Source organism: Triticum dicoccoides, chromosome 1B (assembly GCF_002162155.2).
Source record: "Triticum dicoccoides isolate Atlit2015 ecotype Zavitan chromosome 1B, WEW_v2.0, whole genome shotgun sequence".
In the NCBI taxonomy this organism is placed as follows: Eukaryota; Viridiplantae; Streptophyta; class Magnoliopsida; order Poales; family Poaceae; genus Triticum; species Triticum dicoccoides.
This window is the reverse complement of record NC_041381.1, coordinates 531,917,344-531,937,288: the sequence shown is the minus strand read 5'-3', so window position 1 is coordinate 531,937,288 and position 19,945 is coordinate 531,917,344.

Below are 19,945 nucleotides of genomic sequence, written 5' to 3'. Positions count from 1 at the left end.
GGGAGTCAAGATCTTCATCATCTAGCTCAAGTGGACCATGTGCAAGGCAAAGGTTTGCCCTTGATAGGTTTTCTATTTTACCGGTCTCGTGGTGGTAGTTGGGACCGAGTTATAGGATCGTTTGCCGTACTATCAAGGGGGGCTCTCAAGTTGGTAGCTTGATCGTATCGTTAGTAGAGAGCTCAAACCATTGCATCCTTGCATCATGTTTCTTGGTTCTGTTTGGTTCTCTTTGTGAGTCTTAGAGCTTATGGTCATCTTGATTACAAGATTGAGTTCATTGAAAATGGAGTTCGCATGCGTCTTCTACGATGTTTTCAGTGTTGGAGGTTTTACCGGTCTTATCCCAGGAAGGGTTCTCACCATTTTCTTATGGGCCTTTTCTATTTTGTTTTCTCTACAAGCACTGAAATTGTAGGTAATAGATAGTTTTACGATAAGATAAATTGTAACGAGTAACAAGCAATAAAAGTAAATAAGGTGCAGCAAGGTGGCCCAATCCTTTTTGTAGCAAAGGACAAGCCTGGACAATTTCTTATAATGAGAAAAGCGCTCCCGAGGACACATGGGAATTATCGTCAAGCTAGTTTCATCACACTCATATGATTCGTGTTCGGTATTTTGATAATTTGATATGTGGGTGGATCGGTGCTTGGGTACTTTCCTTACTTGGACAAGCATCCCACTTATGATTAACCCATATTGCAAGCATCCGCAACTACAACAAAAGTATTAAGGTAAACCTAACCACATCATTAAACATTTGGATCCAAATCAGTCCCTTACGAAGCAACGCATAAACTAGGGTTTAAGCTTCTGTCACTCTAGCAACCCATCATCTACTTATTACTTCCCAATACCTTCCTCTAGGCCCAAATAATGGTGAAGTGTCATGTAGTCGACGTTCACATAACACCACTAGAGGAAAGACAACATACATCTCATCAAAATATCGAACGAATACCAAATTCAAATGACTACTAATAGCAAGACTTCACCCATGTCCTCAGGAACAAACGTAACTACTCACAAAGCATATTCATGTTCATAATCAGAGGTGTAATAATATGCATTAAGGATCTGAACATATGATCTTCCACCAAGTAAACCAATAAGTATCAACTACAAGGAGTAATCAACACTACTAGCAACCCACAGGTACCAACTTGTGGTTTTGGATACAAGATTGGATACAAGAGATGAAATAGGGTTTGAGAGGAGATGGTGCTGGTGAAGATGTTGATGGAGATTGACCCCCTCCCGATGAGAGGATCGTTGGTGATGACGATGGTGATGATTTCCCCCTCCCGGAGGGAAGTGTCCCCGGCAGAACAGCTCTACCGGAGCTCTAGATTGGTTCCGCCAAGGTTCCGCCTCGTGGCGGCGGAGTTTCGTCCCGTAAGCTTGCACACGATTTTTTGCAGTGTAAAAGCCTTCATATAGAAGAAGATGGACACCTGGGGGCCACCAGGGGGCCCAGGAGACAGGGGGCGCACCCAGTAGGGGTGGGCGCGCCCCCACCCTCCTGGCTAGGGTGTGGGGCCCCTGAGGTGTTTCTTCCGCTCAATAATTCTTATTAAACCCAAAAATAAGTTTCGTGGAGTTTTAGGTCCTTTGGAGGAGTGCAGAATAGGTTTCCACTGTTTGCTCCTTTTCCAGCCAGAATTCCAGCTACCGGCATTCCCCCTCTTCATGGTAAACGTTATAAAATAAGAGAGAATAGCCATAAGTATTGATATATAATGTGTAATAACAGCCGATAATGCAATAAATATTGATATAAAAGCATGATGCAAAATGGACGTATCAACTCCCCCAAGCTTAGACCTCGCTTGTCCTCAAGCGGAAGCCGAAATCAAAAAATATGTCCACATGTTTAGAGATAGAGGTGTCGATAAAAATAAAATACGGACATGAGGGCATCATGATCATTCTTATAACAGCAACATATAAAGATTTTGTCATATGAATTCTTATGCTTAAGTAATAATCAATTCACAATGTCAAGTATGGTTCAGAAACTTCATTAAAAGCTCACAAACTATAATCTCAGTCATTGAAGCAATTGCAATTTATCGTAACATCACAAAGAGTCAAGAATAGAGCTTTTCAGCAAGTCCACATACTCAACTATCATATAATCTTCTACAATCGCTAACACTCATGCAATACTTGTGGTTATGGAGTTTTAGTCTGACACTGAGAAAGATAGGGGCTTATTGTGTTGCCTCCCAACGTATTCACCTTTAGGTGATGTCAACAATAATAGTCCATGCTAACGAACATCCAATTGGATATATATATATATATATATATATATATATATATATATATATATCATGATCTTTCAAACACGAGGAGCTTGCCAAAGGATAAACTGAAAAAGGGGAAAGGTTAAGATCACCTTGACTCAAGCATAAAGTAAAAACATAAAGTAAGAACATAAAGTAAAAGATAAGCCCTTCGCAGAGGGAAGCAGAGGTTGTCATGCGCTTTTAGAGTTGGATACACAAAATCTTAGTACGAAAGAATGTCACTTTATATTGCCACTTGTGTATGGACCTTTATTATGCAGTCCGTCGCTTTTATTGCTTCCATAACAAGATCGTATAAATCTTATTTTCTCCGCACTAATAAGTCATGCATAATTAGAGAGAAATTTTTATTGCTTGCACCGATGACAACTTACTTGAAGGATCTTACTCAATCCATAGGTAGGTATGGTGGACTCTCATGGCAAAACTGGGTTTAAGGGTATTTGGAAGCACAAGTAGTATCTCTACTTAGTGCTAGGAATTTGGCTAGCATGAGGGGGAAAAGGCAAGCTCAACATGTTTGGAAGGTCAATGACAATATACTTTAACTGAGATGTGAGAAAACATAAACCATTACATTGTCTTCCTTGTCCAACGTCAACTCTTTTAGCATGTCATACTTAATGAGTGCTCACAATCATAAAAGATGTCCAAGATAGTATATTTATATGTGAAACCTCTCTTTCCTTTTTACTTCCTATTAATTGCAACGATGACCAAAACTATGCTTATCAACTCCCAACAACTTTTAAGCCTCATACTTTCTATGTGTGAAGTCATTACTATCCATAAGATCAATACGAACTCTTTTATTATTTTTATTCTTTCTATTCTTCTCAAGATCATAGCAGCAAAGCAAAGCCCTTGACTTTAGCACTAATCTTTATTACAGATAACTCACGGACTTGATTACACAAAGAGAGCACTAAGCAAAACTCAAAACTACTTGATATCAAAACTTCAATCTACTAGATCAAGATATTACTAAAAGGATCGAACTAAATCAAACGGTAAGGATAGGAGTGTGATGGTGATACGATACTGGGGCACCTCCCCCAAGCTTGGCTGTCGCCAAGGGGAGTGCCCATACCCATGTGATTATGTCCTCGGAGGTGATGGAGGTGGTGATAATGATGGTGATTTCTTCCTCAATTTATGCTTGAGTATAGTGTTTTGCTCTTTTAGGTCCTCGATCTCTCGCCCAAGACTTAATACTCTTTTGCATAGTTCCTGCTTATTTTCCTGCAAGAGACGAAAAGGGATAAACTCAATCTTTGGCTTCTTTGCTCTATCAGGTAGGCTTGACTTTTTAAACTCCACATGCATATCCCCCTGTTGAGGTCATGGAATTTCGTCTTCGTCTGAGCTTGTTTCTTCCTTTCCCTTAGGCTCATAGTCTTCTTCTTCCTCCGTGGTCCAGCCATTATGGTCCAATTCCCCGTAGACTTTAGGTTCTGCAAGGTAATCAGCCACATAGCTTTCTCCCTCCGAATCTTGAGATGACATGTTGCTTAAGCCTATGGCAGAAACAACTCGAAATGAAAACAGAGGATATTTGCGTAATATGGTGGTCAAAACTTCCGGGAGATTATATAATGAATTTTTACCGACCAAAATACGTAACGTGCAAGAAAACGGAGTCCGGGAGGCACACGAGGTGCCCACGAGACAGGGGGGCGCGCCTAGTAGGGGTGGGCGCGCCCTCCACTCTCGTGGAGGCCTCGTGTCCTTCCCGGACTACTTCTTTCTTCCTAAAATTCTTAAGTATTCCAAAACTGATAGAAATTCCCTTTAAAATTATTTTGGAGTCGGTTTACTTACCGTACCACATACCTATTCCTTTTTGGAGTCTGGAACATTCTGGAAAGTTTCCCTTATGTATTCCTCCGGGGTTACGGTTTCAATAATATTAGTTTCAACATTGATAGGATTACCTGAAATATAATGTTTAATTCTTTGACCGTTCACCACCCTCGGACTTGTGCCTTCGAAGTTGTTGATTTTTACGGCACCCGAACGGTAGACTTCCTCGACAACGTAAGGACCTTCCCATTTAGAGAGAAGTTTTCCTGCAAAAACTCTTAAACGAGAGTTGAATAATAACACATAATCACCTACGTTAAACTCACGCTTTTGTATCCTTTTGTCATGCCAACGTTTGACTTTTTCTTTGAATAGCTTGGCATTCTCATAGGCTTGGGTTCTGCATTCATCAAGTGAGCTAATATCAAACAACCTCTTCTCACCAGCAAGCTTTAAGTCATAATTGAGCTCTTTGATGGCCCAATATGCTTTATGTTCAAGTTCTAGAGGTAAATGACAAGCTTTTCCATAAACCATCTTATATGGAGACATACCCATAGGATTTTTGTATGCAGTTCTATAGGCCCATAATGCATCATCAAGTTTCTTGGACCAATTCTTTCTAGATCTATTCACAGTCTTTTGTAAAATTAATTTGAGTTCTCTATTGCTCAACTCTACTTGACCACTAGATTGCGGGTGATAAGGAGATGTAATTCTATGATTAACATCGTATTTAGCAAGCATCTTACGGAAAGCACCATGAATAAAATATGAACCACCATCAATCATAAGATATCTAGGGACTCCAAACCTCGGAAAAATAACTTCTTTAAGCATTTTAATTGAAGTGTTATGATCAGCACTACTAGTTGGAATAGCTTCTACCCACTTAGTAACGTAATCAACAGCAACTAAAATATGTGTATAACCATTAGAGGCAGGAAAAGGTCCCATATGATCAAAGCCCCAAACATCAAACGGTTCAATAACAAGAGAATAATTCATAGGCATTTCTTGATGTCTACTAATATTACCAATTCTTTGACATTCATCACAAGACAACACAAACTTACGGGCATCTTTGAAGAGAGTAGGCCAATAAAAACCGGATTGCAATACCTTATGTGCAGTTCTGTCTCCAGCGTGGTGTCCTCCATATGATTCAGAGTGACACTTGCGTAGGATCTGTTCCTGTTCATGCTCAGGTACACAACGTCTAATAACACCATCTACTCCTTCTTTATAAAGGTGTGGGTCATCCCAAAAGTAATGTCTTAAATCATAAAAGAACTTTTTCTTTTGTTGATATGTGAAACTATGTGGTATAAATTTAGCAACAATGTAATTAGCATAATCAGCATACCACGGAGCAGTACGAGAAGCATTAATGACCGCTAATTGTTCATCAGGAAAACTATCAACAATAGGCAGTGGGTCATCAAGAACATTCTCTAACCTAGACAAGTTGTCTGCAACGGGATTCTCGGCTCCCTTTCTATTAATAATATGCAAATCAAATTCTTGGAGCAAGAGAACCCATCTAATGAGTCTAGGCTTAGCATCTTTATTTTCCATAAGATATTTAATAGCAGCATGATCAGTGTGAATAGTAACTTTGGAATCAACAATATAAGGTCTAAACTTATCACATGCAAACACAACTGCTAAGAATTCTTTTTCAGTAGTAACATAATTTCTTTGGGCAGCATCAAGAGTCTTACTAGCATACTGGATAACATTCAATTTCTTATCAACTCTTTGCCCTAAAACAGCACCTACAGCATAATCACTAGCATCACACATAATTTCAAAAGGTAAATTCCAATCAGGTGGCTGAACAATAGGTGCAGTGATCAAAGCTTTCTTAAGTATTTCAAATGCTTCTACACAATCATCATCAAAGACAAAAGGAATATCTTTTTGCAATAAATTAGTCAGAGGCCTACAGATTTTAGAAAAGTCCTTAATGAACCTCCTATAAAAACCGGCATGACCAAGGAAACTTCTTATACCTTTTATGTCCTTGGGACATGGCATCTTTTCAATAGCATCAACTTTAGCTTTATCAACTTCAATACCTCTCTCGGAGATCTTGTGCCCCAAGACAATGCCTTCATTAACCATAAAGTGGCACTTTTCCCAATTCAAGACAAGACTAGTGTCTTCGCATCTCTGCAAAACTCGATCAAGGTTGCTCAAGCAATCATCAAAAGAGGATCCATAAACGGAGAAGTCATCCATGAATACCTCACAAATCTTTTCACAAAAGTCAGAGAATATAGCCATCATACATCTTTGAAAGGTAGAAGGTGCATTACATAAACCAAAAGGCATACGTCTATAAGCAAAAGTGCCGAAAGGGCAAGTAAAAGTAGTTTTTGATTGATCTTCCGCTGACACAGGTATTTGAGAGAAACCAGAATATCCATCTAGAAAGCAGAAATGTGTATGTTTGGATAGTCTTTCTAGCATTTGATCAATAAAAGGTAAAGGGTAATGATCTTTCTTAGTAGCTTTATTTAATTTACGGAAATCAATTACCATCCTATAACTTGTAATAATTCTTTGCGGGATCAATTCATCTTTATCATTAGGAACAACAGTAATACCTCCCTTTTTAGGGACACAATGGACAGGGCTTACCCATTCACTATCAGCAACGGGATAAATTATACCTGCCTCGAGGAGCTTTAGTATCTCCTTTCTTACCACTTCTTTCATCTTGGGATTTAATCTTCGTTGAGGATCTCTAACCGGTTTGGCACCTTCCTCCACTTTAATTTTTTGTTGACATAACATGGTACTAATGCCCTTGAGATCATCTAGAGTATATCCAATAGCAGCACGGTGCTTCTTTAGAGTTTTCAATAATCTTTCCTCTTCCTGCTCTGAAAGGTTAGCACTAATAATAACAGGATATATTTTCTTTTCATCAAGATAAACATACTTAAGATTATCAGGTAATGGTTTTAACTCAAACACGGGGTCACCCTTGGGTGGAGGGGGATCCCCTAGAATTTCAACGGGAAGGTTATGTTTCAGAATAGGTTCCTGTTTAAGGAACACTTCATCTATTTCCCTTCTTTATTTCATAAACATATCATTTTCATGATCTAGCAAATATTGTTCTAACGAATCGGTAGGAGGTACGGCAATAGAAGCAAGACCAATTATTTCATCTTTACTAGGTAATTCTTTATCACGGGGTTGTCTACGAAATTTAGCAAAATTAAACTCATGAGTCATATCATCTAAGCCAATCGTAACAACATCCTTTTCACAACCAATCTTAGCTTTAATAGTGTTCAAGAAGGGTATTTAACCTTCCCACACAAGACTTCAACATCCCTAACAATCCCAATTGGTGAAATAGTATCTCTATTAGCAAACTTGATAGTAACCTCAATACCTTACAATTCAACGGGTGCAATGTCATGCATAATTTCTTTATATAAATCATAGGGTATTGCACTAGCACTAGCACCCATATCACATAAGCCATGATAACAATGATCTCCTATTTTAACAGAAATAACAGGCATGCCTACAACAGGTCTATGTATCTTAGTATCTGGTTTTGCAATATTAGCAGCTTCATTACAGAAATAAATAACATGCCCATCTAAATTATCATCCAATAGATCTTTAACTATAACAATACTAGGTTGAACTTTGATTTGCTCAGGAGGTGTGTAAGTTCTAGTACTACTCTTACGAACAACAGTCAAAGTTTTAGCATGATCCTTTATCCTAACAGAAAAAGGTGGTTTCTCAACATAAGTAGTAGGAACAATAGGATCATTATAAGTGATAGTCTTTTCTTCAACTGTAATAGGTGGAACTACTTTTACTTCAATGGGAGGATTATATTTAAACCACTTCTCCTTAGGGAGATCAACGTGAGTAGCAAAAGATTCACAGAAAGAAGCTACTATCTCAGAGTCAAGTCCATATTTAGCGCTATATCCACGAAAAGGATCGATATCCATAAAAGATTTAACACAATCAAACTTAGGTGTCATACCTGACTCCATACCATCGTCGGAACCCCAATCTTCAGAGTTGCGTTTAATTCTTTCCAATAAGTCCCATTTGAATTCAATAGTCTTCAGCATATAAGAACCAGCACAGGAAGTATCGAGCATGGTGCGATCATTGAGAGAAAGCCAAGCATAAAAAATTTGAATAATCATTTCTCTTGAGAGCTCATGATTGGGGCATGAATATAACATTGACTTAAGCCTCCCCCAAGCTTGAGCGATGCTTTCTCATTCGCGAGGCCAGAAATTATATATGTAATTACGATCACGGTGAACAAGATGCATAGGATAAAACTTCTGGTGAAACTCCAACTTCAATCGTTTATAATTCCAAGATCATGTATCATCACATAGCCTATACCATGTCAATGCATCTCCCTTCAAAGATAAAGGGAAGACCTTACTTTTGACAACATCATCGGGAATACCTGCAAGCTTAAATAATCCACAAACTTCATCCACAAAGATAAGGTGTAAATCGGGATGCAATGTTCCATCTCCTGCAAATGGATTAGCTAGCAGTTTCTCTATCATACCCGAAGGAATTTCAAAGTGAACATTTTCAGCATGTTAAGTAGGTTGAGGAGTAACTCTTTGCTATACTGGTCGGGGCGAAGATGCCCCAAACAAGCCCCTCAAAGGATTAGTTTCCATAGTAACAAGTAATAGAAAATTTCAGCACACTATATAAATGTTTCCTTACCAAGTTCCACTCACCAAAAGCGCTACACTCCCCGGCAACGGTGCTAGAAAAGAGTCTTGATGACCCACAAGTTTAGGGGATCTATCGTAGTCCTTTCGATAAGTAAGAGTGTCGAACCCAACGAGGAGCAGAAGGAAATGATAAGCGGTTTTCGGTAAGGTTTTCTCTGCAAGCACTGAAATTGTAGGTAATAGATAGTTTTGTGATAAGATAAATTGTAACGAGTAACAAGCAATAAAAGTAAATAAGGTGCAGCAAGGTGGCCCAATCCTTTTTGTAGCAAAGGACAAGACTAGACAATTTCTTATAATGAGAAAAGCGCTCTCGAGGACACATGGGAATTATCGTCAAGCTAGTTTCATCACACTCATATGATTCGCGTTCGGTACTTTGATAATTTGATATGTGGGTGGAACGGTGCTTGGGTATCGCCCTTACTTGGACAAGCATCCTACTTATGATTAACCCCTATTGCAAGCATCCGCAACTACAACAAAAGTATTAAGGTAAACCTAACCATAGCATTAAACATTTGGATCTAAATCAGCCCCTTACGAAGCAACGCAGAAACTAGGGTTTAAGCTTCTGTCACTCTAGCAACCCATCATCTACTTATTACTTCCCAATGCCTTCCTCTAGGCCCAAATAATGGTGAAGTGTCATGTAGTCGACGTTCACATAACACCACTAGAGGAAAGACAACATACATCTCATCAAAATATCGAGCGAATACCAAATTCAAATGACTACTAATAGCAAGACTTCACCCATGTCCTCAGGAACAAACGTAACTACTCACAAAGCATATTCATGTTCATAATCAGAGGTGTAATAATATGCATTAAGGATCTGAACATATGATCTTCCACCAAGTAAACTAATAAGTATCAACTACAAGGAGTAATCAATACTACTAGCAACCCACAGGTACCAATTTGTGGTTTTGGATACAAGATTGGATACAAGAGATGAACTAGGGTTTGAGAGGAGATGGTGCTGGTGAAGATGTTGATGGAGATTGACCCCCTCCCGATGAGAGGATCGTTGGTGATGACGATGGTGATGATTTCCCCCTCCCGGAGGGAAGTGTCCCCAGCAGAACAGCTCTACCGGAGCTCTAGATTGGTTCCACCAAGGTTCCGCCTCGTGGCGGCGGAGTTTCATCCCGTAAGCTTGCCCGTGATTTTTTCCAGGGTAAAAGCCTTCATATAGCAGAAGATGGACACCGGGGGCCACCAGGGGGCCCAGGAGACAGGGGGCGCGCCCAGTAGGGGTGGACGCGTCCCCCACCCTCCTCGCTAGGGTGTGGGCCCCTGAGGTGTTTCTTCCGCTCAATAATTCTTATTAAATCCAAAAATAAGTTTCTTGGAGTTGCAGGTCCTTTGGAGCATTGCAGAATAGGTTTCCAATGTTTGCTCCTTTTCCAGCCAGAATTCCAGCTGCCGGCATTGCCCCTCTTCATGGTAAACCTTATAAAATAAGAGAGAATAGCCATAAGTATTGATATATAATGTGTAATAACAGCCCATAATGCAATAAATATTGATATAAAAGCACGATGCAAAATGGACGTATCATACTACCGCCCTAGCGGTAGTACCGCTCCTTGGAGCGGTAGTACTGCTCTGTGCAGGCTGTGAGCATAACGGTTGGATTTTCCCCCACCTATAAAAGGGGGTCTTCTTCCCCATTGAACCTTATCTCTTGAGCTCGTGTTCTTCCCCCATTGTTGACCTTCTTCGAGCTTGCTAACTCTCAATCCCTCCAATGATTGTTGCTAGTTCTTGAGAGAAAAGAGAGAGGAGATCTATATCCACGTTTCCACCAATCACTTTCACCTCTAAGTGAGGAGAACCCCTTGGATCTAGATCTTGGAGTTCTTCGTGTTCTTCTTTTGTTCTTCCTCTCATTTTCCTCCCTCGCATTAGTTGCTTTGGTGGGATTTGGGAGAGAAGGACTTGGGCACTCCGTGTGCCCTTGCCATTGCATTTGGTGCATCGGTTTGAGTTCTCCACATGATACGTGGAAGTTACAAGTTGAGAAGCTTATTAATCTTCGGGTGCTTGGTACCCTTGAGCTTGTTACTCTTGGGTGTTTGGACACCCTAGAGCTTGTTCCTCTTGGGTGCCTTGGCGCCCTTGACGATTGGAGTTGTTCGGAGCTCAATCATTGTGGTGTAAAACTCCGGGCAAGCGTCGGGGTCTCCAATTAGGTTGTGGAGATCGCCCCGAGCAATTTGACGGGTACCTATGACCGCCCCTAAGGGTTGCCAAAGTGTACGGGTTCGGTGACCGCCCTCAAGGGTCCCTTAGTGGAATCACGGCATCTTGCATTGTGCGAGGGCGTGAGGAGATTACGGTGGCCCTAGTGGCTTGTTGGGGAGCATTGTGCCTCCACACCGCTCCAAACAGAGATTAGCATCCGCGAGTGTGTGAACTTCAGGATACATTATCGTCTCCGCATGCCTCGGTTATCTCTTACCCGAGCCATTTACTTATGCACTTTACTTTGTGATAGCCATATTGTTCTTTGTCATATATCTTGCTATCACATAGTTACTTATCTTGCTTAGCATAAGTTTTTGGTGCACATAGGTGAGCCTAGTTGTTGTAGGTTTTGTTCTTGACAAATTAACCGCTAGGTTTATTCCGCATTTGTTCAAGCCTAAATCGTAATTATTTTAAAGCGCTTATTCACCCCCCCCCTCTAGGCGACATCCACGATCTTTCAATTGGTATCAGAGCCTCGTCTCTCCTTTTTAGGCTTAACCGCCTAGAGAGTAAAGATGTCGACTAGGGGATTAGGATTCTCTAACACTCTTAGTTTCGATGGCACAAATTTTGATGTTTGGGTAATTCGCATGCTTAATATCTTTAGGGTCATGGACCCAAATTTAGATCGAATTGTAGATATGGGTTTTTCTCCTCCAAAGGATCCCCAAAGATTATCTTTAGAGGGTGAGAAAAACTCTTATCTCAATGCTCAAGCTTCTAATGTGCTTTTCGATGCTTTGAGCAATATAGTTATATTTCAACTCATGTCGTTTCGGGATGCTCATGAGTTGTGGGCGAAGCTTCAAGATAAATATGGTATGTCCAAGTTTTGTGGCGATGATTGTTCTCCCTCCACCTCCGGCCGTGTTGCCTTCTCAACTTATTCTACTTCACCTACATGTGGATTGCCACAAGGTAATGCTATGGTGAGTAGTGTTGGTCATTGCAATGATGATAGTGTGCTAATCGTTGGTGACTCTTCATCACTATCTTATTGCAATGCTCCTTCTTTGGACTTTAACACTCCAAGCACTCCAATTGTTTCACATGCTTGTGTTGATAGTCCTAGCATATCATGTAGAAATTGCTTGACTAAATCTCATGATGATATGCTTGCTATGTCTTGTTTCCATGATAAAAATGCATCTATTTCCTCTAATTGTTGTGCTAACAATGTAGAGGAAACCGAACACTCCATGGAACAAGATGTGGTGTTTAATGGTGCCTCAAGGGATCCTACATCATCATCTATTGCTTTTTGCCTTATGGCTAAGGCGTCAAAGGTACCTCCTTCTTTGTACCCCAATATGTCTCTTGATGATGATGTTGATGCTAATGGTGATGAGGATAATGATGAAGAGATTGATAATGTTGCCTCCTTAAAAACTAAGGGGGAAATGATTTTTAAAGCTCTTCATAAAAATAAAATTGCTTGTTCCAACTTCATGGAAATAATGTCCATTGCCATTGATGGCAAGAAATACATTGAGGAGTTGGAATCTCATCTAGAGGAGCATGAGGTCACCATTGAGAAAATGGAAGCTCATGAGCGTGATTACGCAAATGAGATCGCGGAGCTATCTCAAGCTCTTGAACATGAACAAACCACCTCTGAATCTCTTGAGGAGACTTTTGCTCTAGAATTATCTAGAGTGAGGGAATCTCATGATAGAGTTCTTGATGTGTCCAATGATTTCAAAACTAAAAATGCTAAGCTTGAAGTTGCTCATGCTAGACTCCTTGAGGACTTTGAGCACCTCGAAAATGGCTCTAGGGTCATTAAGAGTGAGCTCATCGAACTCACCGAGTCTCATGCTCAACTTAAAGCTTCCTATTTGAAAGAGCTTGCCAAGTTGCCTTCTCCTCTTGTTGTCAATGATGATGCTTGTGCTACTAACTCTATTTCTTGTCAAGCATCCATTTTGAAGGAGAATGTTGAGCTACGGGCTCAACTTGAGTTGCTATCTATCAATTATGGGAAATTGGAAGAAAGCCATGAAAAGCTCTCAAGCTCTCATGATGATCTTCTAGTATCCCATAATGTGCTAAAGATAGCTCATGAGGCCATGATTGCTAAGGTAACATCAAGTGAGCCTCATGTGGATACTAGCACTACTTTTAGTCAAAATGCTATATTGCCTTATGCTAGTCCTCATGATTAATCCATGCATAACATTGGTACATCTTGTGATGAATTGTTTTCCTTGCCTTTTTGCTCTCACGATGAAGTTTATACTTCCTCTAGTGCTTGTATTGAGACTAACCATGTAGAGGAAATCAAAGAGCTCAAGGCACAAGTCACTTCTTTGAAGAAAGACTTGGAAAAGTGTCATGAAGGGAAGGCCACACTCAACAATATCTTGAGTGTGCAAAAATCCCCCAATGACAAAGGTGGACTTGGATTCAACTCTAATAAGAAGAAGAAGTCCAAGAGAATCAAGAAGAAGGGCCAAGAACAAGTCAAGAATTCGGCCAAGATTATTTGCTTCAAGTGCAAAATTCAAGGGCATCATGTTAGATCTTTCCCATTGAACAAGAAGGCCATTAGTGACAAGCAACAAGGGAAGAGGCCACAAGTTCAATCTCATGCTCAACCTCAAGTTGAAGAAAGGCCACTTCCCAAGAAGACTCAAGTTAATGCTTCTCTTGTGGAAAAATCAAGTGAGAAGAAAGTGAAGAGTAGACGTTGCTACTTATGTCGTGAGAAAGGTCACATCGCTTCTTCATGCACTAGTGGTAACTTATCCAACCCAATTATTATTGATGATATTTATTCTCTTGGGAAGGATAAGGTTGGCAATGTGTTTGCCAAAATTGTTGGTACTCAAAGTGGCGTCAAGAAAAGAACCATTTGGGTATCCAAGCCTATTGTGACTAACCTCTTAGGACCCAACTTTGTTGGGGACCAACAAGCTCAAACTTGATCAATAGGTGTTGTTGGAGGGCATTGGAGACTTGGCTACATTATGAAGAATTAAGGGGGCTTCATCATTCTTATTGTCTCAAGCCAAGTCAATTGGATTATCAAGTTTCTATCTTATATCCAATGTGCCTCCTTGCGGTAACTTGTACTTAAATTGTTTACATTGAAAGTTACTTGCCCCCTTGCATGTTTTGGTTTTGTTCCTTGCATGTGTTTGTATATATTGTGATTCCAACTTGCTTATCTTGAGCAATCAAGTGTGTGTGTGTATTGGTTTGCACATCATGTACGTGTGTGTCGTGCGTAGAGCCTTTATGCTTCTTGTTTGTACCCTAGTTGGCTCTTGTGAGAGATTAATGGAATATCCCATTATGGGGGAGTGATGTGGGTTGTACACATCACAATCCTATAATTGTGTGTACATGAGTAATACCATCTAGTATTGATATTTCAAGATTATCTAGTCGCTATGTGGTATGTCTTCTCATGAGAAATTCAAATTCTAAATAGTCCATTAATTGTCTCTCGTTGGATCCTCTTATTGCCTATTGTTAAGTTTTATTTGGTATCACATTATGGGGGAGTAATATGCTATGTGCATATTACAAGCCTAGAAAATGTGTACATTTGAGATATTGTCACTTAGAGTTGATATGATTAATTATCTTTTTCCTAAGTGACATGTTAGCTCTACAAGTTGCAATTTGCTTGTGTTTGTTGTGAAGATGATGTTGGATGTCCTTGTTATCTACCACCGGGATTTATTTTCAAATACTTCTTGTCTTTGACAATTGGTAGTCACTTATGTGTGGTAGAATTTGTTGATCATCTTTACTTTGGCTTTTGTTTTTATTTGCCTTTTCTCTTGCCAAGGTTTGTGTCAACTCCCGTTGTCTTCCCTACCACTTGTGGATCTTGTTTATTTCTTGTTCTTGTCTAGTGTTTTCTAGATATAGTGAAAGTGGTGATCCCACCTTGGGCATTTTGTATTCAAATGCAAATCATATATAATGCACAACTCGTGGGGGAGCTATCCTATTTTCTTTAGAACACTCTTCTTGTGATCCTTATCAAGTGTGTTTTGGTGGAAGGCAAGCCATTTCTTTTTGGTACTTTGTGCCATCATGAAACTTTGTTGAGAGCTTGGTTTGTTTGGAACCATCCTCTCTTTGGGAGTTTGACATCTTTAGTTTAGTGTGTATCAATAGATATCTCATTCCTTGATGTATATTTAATGATATCTTCCGAGTGATGATTTCTCCATTTGGTATCCTTTTCACTTGGCATTTCTTTGTCTTTTGGTTTCGGGTTTTGAAAGTCTTGAGCATGCATGTTTACTTCATGTATTTTATTTGGCGTGCTTTCTTTCTTTGACTCAATATATAGGGGAATCTCCACCAAGTCTCAAATCGGATGAGATGTGTATGAAATTCATTTTCATATCTATTTGCACATATTTATGTGGAGATTGTCCTATGTATTGATGTTTCTAACCCTTTGGTCCCAATGAGTTTGGGTACCATTTTTTTTTGTGTTGTTGTTCTAGGAACAATTGGAGATGCATTGGATACTCGGCTCATTCAAAAGGAAGGTGTTGTCACCATGTGCTTGTTGGAGTCAAGCTAGGATGATCAATGAACTACTTTCTACCTTCAATTGGTTTCTACTACATCCTTCCAATGCTATCTCGGTAACAAGTATCATCATCTACTACATGCACACATTTATTGCATCAACCGTGTGTAGGTTGTATCATGGCATGTTATTCATTCTTTCTTGTGATATTTGTTTCCTTTCTCAAAGCATCCCAACAATGATCTCTTGTTGCTAGTTGTGATGTCTTTGATGGTTGTGTGGTAGGAATTCATTTATATACAATAAGACCATATCTAGCCATGTGCTATGCTTCCAAGCAAATATTTTATTGGTATATCTATGACTTCCTTTTGGATATCTTGTTCCTTCGTGTTGTAACTATTCCGGGTGTACATCCTTCTTTGTAGATATATATCATCATGATTTCATCTACCTATAATCTTATACACTTGAGCGAAATTGCATATCTAGATGATATCCTTTCTTTCACGTCCACCTTGTCTTTATTTTGTTTTTTTTTCTTTGGTGGCTCCATGAAAGCTTTTACCTTGAGTGTGTGTCTTATCTCGTTGCATCTTGATGCACTCTTGTGTGGTGAAGATTATTTTCCTCATGCTTATCTCTATGAGGCTTTTGCCATCTTGGTATCCCTCGTCTTGATGAGGCTTTCATCTTCTATCTTCACCATGGGTTGTCACAAGTGTTGGTTTTTCTTTTTACATTTTTAGTGTACTTGTGAACCCTTTTGCTTGGTGTGTGTGGGGAGGACATGTCATGCACCGTGTATCTCATTTACTCAAGACTATGTTGATGCTTTATGCTCATCCTTATATTAGTCTTCTCAAGTGCTTTGTCATGACTCACACACATCATTTTGGTTGAGCCTATTCTTAAGTTGCCTCTTTTACATGTTGCTCAACCATGTGCTTGTTGCAAGTGCTAGGCTTTGTTTCCTATATGCTCACTTGCACTGGTTGTGAGTTTCTATTGATTTTGGGGGAGCTATGATCCTATTTTGTGCACTTTGTATCCAATAAAAATATTCTTATTTGTGCACAAATCATGGGGAGCTTCTCTAGTTTCTTTAGAACACTCCTTTGCTCATATCATAATATCATTTATTATTGTGGCTCATAGGATCCTTGGTCTAGTTGGTTCAGTTGATATCCTTTGATTGCTTGCTTTAATTGGTATATTTTGACTGCTTCATTGCTTGTGTCTCTCTTTTTCATGTCTTTGTGGCATATCATTCTTTAGCAATCTTTGTGCCTCAATATAATTTGTGTTCCTCCAAGTATTTACCTTTGGGTATGTGTATTGCATTCCACTCTCTTGTTGGGAAATGCACAATTTATGGAGGGCCACGATTTATATTGGCCTTCTTAGATTTTCGCCCATTTTGGCAATCGATGCCAATGGGGGAGAAGTTTCAGAGAGTTTTGTGGAGAAGTTTAGAGAGTTATCTCCTCTTGCTTTGGTTTTGTTCCTTAGCATTTGCATCTCATTCGCATGCACTATTGGTTGTTGCATTGCATGGTGATGCATAATTCATTATATAAACTCTCTTGAAAGTGATTGTCATCAATTACCAAAGTGGGGGAGATTGAAAGAACATGCGGTGCCCCCATGTTTGGTTTTGGTAATTGATGACAATCTCTATGGACTAATGGTTGTCTCGAGTTATATTTGAAGGACTTGTCCATAGGCTTTTCTTGAAGTCCATGTGTTGGTTTCAAGGAGTTTATGAGTTGACCAAGGTGCTATTAAGGAATTATCCAAAGATTGGTCATGTGAGTGTTGATCTTATTGCAAGCATGTCTTGAAGAAGAAGATTGTGTGATCATTCATGTTTACCTTCAAGACATCATCCAAATGAAGAGAGTTGGAAAGATTCAAGGTTGATCAAGACTAAGTCAAGAGTGAATCAAGTTGAAAGACTAAGTCAAGAGTGAATCAAGTTGATCAACTCACAAAGCGTAGAAGATGTACCAAGAGGGATCAAGTGATCCCATGGTATGGTAAGCATTGTACATTGCACTTTGTGTACTAACCCATGGTCTATGTGAGAGTTCTATGTGGGGTTAGGTACGTGTCCATGGGCTTGCGTCAAGAGGAAGATATCATACAACCCATGGAAAGGATGACATCAAATGGTGATCGTCATCAAGATTGCCGTGTGCAAGTTCAAGTGGAGCATCACGAAGAGATCAAGTGCTTGGATCTTGCCATCCATTATGGTGTCAATGGACTTGTGAAGATGTGCCGAAGAGTGGCTCACCCATAGTGGACTGTGGGGGAGCAATCATCTAGTCTTCATTGAGCCAACGCAATCAAGAAAGGTGGTCCAACTTGAGGGAGTCAAGATCGTCATCATCTAGCTCAAGTGGACCATGTGCAAGGCAAAGGTTTGCCCTTGATAGGTTTTCTATTTTACCGATCTCGTGGGTGGTAGTTGGGAGAGCGGGTTATAGGATCGTTTGTCGTACTATCAAGGGAGGCTCTCAAGTTGGTAGTTTGATCGTATCGTTAGTAGAGAACTCAAACCATTGCATCCTTGCATCATGTTTCTTGGTTCTTGTTTGGTTCTCTTTGTGAGTCTTATAGCTTATGGTCATCTTCATGACAAGCTTGAGTTCATCGAAAATGGAGTTCGCATGCGTCTTCTATGATGTTTCCGGTGTTGGAGGTTTTACCGGTCTTATCCGAGGAAGTGTTCTCACCATTTTCTTATGGGACTTTTCTATTTTGCTTCTTATTGATATTTCTTTCAATATTGTGTTAGCCCTTGTCGCTAGCTTTCCAACAAACTTGGTTTCATCGAATTCGGAGTCCGTTTGCAAAAGTTGTGGCAGTTTTGGTGTTCTGAAAAGGTTGCAGCGGTACTGCCGCGAATTAGAGCGGATGTAATTTTTTACTACCGCTCCAGAGCGGTACTACCGCGGCTCCTATAGCGGTAGTACCGCTCCAGACCAAAAAACTCGCCCCAAGTCCTGCGGAGGTAGGCACGGAAGTATTTTTTTTGTACCGCTCGCAAGCAGTAGTACCGCTACCATTTGCGGTAGTACCGTCAGATCGAGTGGTAGTACCGTGAGGACGAGCGGTAGTACTGCTCCGATGGTTCTACTGCCCTTTTGCCTCCTCGCTGTTGTTTTTCAAAGGGGTATTGCCGCCCTAGCGGTAGTACCGCTCCTTGGAGCGGTAGTACCGCTCTGTGCGGGCTGTGAGCATAACGGTTGGATTTTCCCCCACCTATAAAAGGGGGTCTTCTTCCCCATTGAACCTTATCTCTTGAGTTCGTGTTCTTCCCCCATTGTTGACCTTCTTCGAGCTTGCTAACTCTCAATTCCTCCAATGATTCTTGCTAGTTCTTGAGGGAAAAGAGAGAGGAGATATAGATCCACGTTTCCACCTATCACTTTCACCTCTAAGTGAGGAGAACCCCTTAGATCTAGATCTTGGAGTTCTTCGTGTTCTTCTTTCGTTCTTCCTCTCATTTTCCTCCCTAGCATTAGTTGCTTTGGTGGGATTTGAGAGAGAAGGACTTGGTCACTCCGTGTGCCCTTGCCATTGTATTTGGTGCATCGGTTTGAGTTCTCCACGTGATACGTGGAAGTTACAAGTTGAGAAGCTTATTACTCTTGGGGTGCTTGGTACCCTTGAGCTTGTTACTCTTGGGTGTTTGGACACCCTAGAGCTTGTTCCTCTTGGGTGCCTTGGCGCCCTAGACGGTTGGAGTTGTTCGGAGCTCAATCATTGTGGTGTAAAGCTCTAGGAAGCGTTGGGGTCTCCAATTAGGTTGTGGAGATCGCCCCGAGCAATTTGACGGGTACTGGCGACCACCCCCAAGGGTTGCCAAAGTGTACGGGTTCGGTGACCGCCCTCAAGGGTCCCTTAGTGGAATCACGGCATCTTGCATTGTGCGAGGGCGTGAGGAGATTACGGTGGCCCTAGTGGCTTCTTGGGGAGCATTGTGCCTCCACACCGCTCCAAACGGAGATTAGCATCCGCGAGGGTGTGAACTTCGGGATACATCGTCGTCTCCGCGTGCCTCGGTTATCTCTTACCCGAGCCCTTTACTTATGCACTTTACTTTGTGATAGCCATATTGTTCTTTGTCATATATCTTGCTATCACATAGTTACTTATCTTGCTTAGCATAAGTTGTTGGTACACATAGGTGAGCCTAGTTGTTGTAGGTTTTGTTCTTGACAAATTAACCGCTAGGTTTATTCCGCATTTGTTCAAGCCTAAACCGTAATTATTTTAAAGCGCCTATTCACCCCCCCCCC